Source organism: Brassica oleracea, unplaced genomic scaffold, assembly GCF_000695525.1.
Source record: "Brassica oleracea var. oleracea cultivar TO1000 unplaced genomic scaffold, BOL UnpScaffold01455, whole genome shotgun sequence".
Lineage (NCBI taxonomy): Eukaryota > Viridiplantae > Streptophyta > Magnoliopsida > Brassicales > Brassicaceae > Brassica > Brassica oleracea.
Genome location: NW_013617990.1, coordinates 1 through 846, shown reverse-complemented (window position 1 = coordinate 846; position 846 = coordinate 1). Strand labels below are relative to the sequence as shown.

The 846-nt window shown below is 35.0% G+C and overlaps 1 long non-coding RNA gene across 1 annotated transcript; it reads left to right on the top strand.

The window, feature by feature from the left end:
* The first annotated feature begins 395 nt into the window (after positions 1-395).
* On the top strand, positions 396-845 carry LOC106321342. Its single transcript, XR_001266046.1, has 3 exons — positions 396-462; positions 592-727; positions 825-845. It is a non-coding gene; the product is annotated as an uncharacterized LOC106321342 (long non-coding RNA).
* The last annotated feature ends 1 nt before the right edge of the window (position 846 follows it).

The window sequence follows — 846 nt, the reverse complement described above, 5'->3', positions numbered from 1 at the left end:
GTGGTTGGCCAAATAGTTAACTTCGGGTCTCTGGAAAACAAAATAATAAAAGGAAAAGACAACATGAGGCTCTTGGTTGAGTTGCGTGACCCAAAGTAAGACCCGGTTTTAAACCTTATTTATTTTTTGCTAGAAAATCTCTATTAACTGGACCTTAACTTAAGTTTATATTATACAGTAATGTGAAGATGATGTGTACTATGTGGGGTTGTTATGCTGAACAAGTATACAATTACAGTAGGAGTAACATGTCCACCATGATTATTTGTGTGATCAGATTCTGTTCTGTTAAAGAGTGGAAAAGTAAATTATATTCTTCCGGTTTGTGTAAAATGTTACTGAGCATAACATATTAATAAGCTTAATATATTTTGTAGGTGCTTACTCCATATCTAGCGGGTATAATTCAACCCATATACTGCTCAACCCAACACTCGATTTTATTGAGGAGTTCAAAGCAAGGTATGTATCCGATGTTCACCGGATGGAAACCTATGGAGAAGTTCACAACATATAGATGTTTGTTTTGATTTTTGAACATCGTTTTCACTGAAACATTTTAACATAAAGTGTGATTATTTTATTTGGCAGTCTCCCTGATGATTCACTTGCTCTTACGAACAACGATAGTAGCCAATGGTCTGTTGGTACTGCTACTTCTATTCGTGCCAGGTTTTTTGTTCTTAATGAGAGGCTAACCATCGGAGAGATCATTGATAGCTCTGTGGTATATAGACTACACTCTTCGCTTTTGAATTTTTTACACATTTATATACTCCATGTGTTATCAGTGGTTTTGAAAAATACTCATTGAGTAATAATAGGTTGGCACTTTTGTTACTCTTG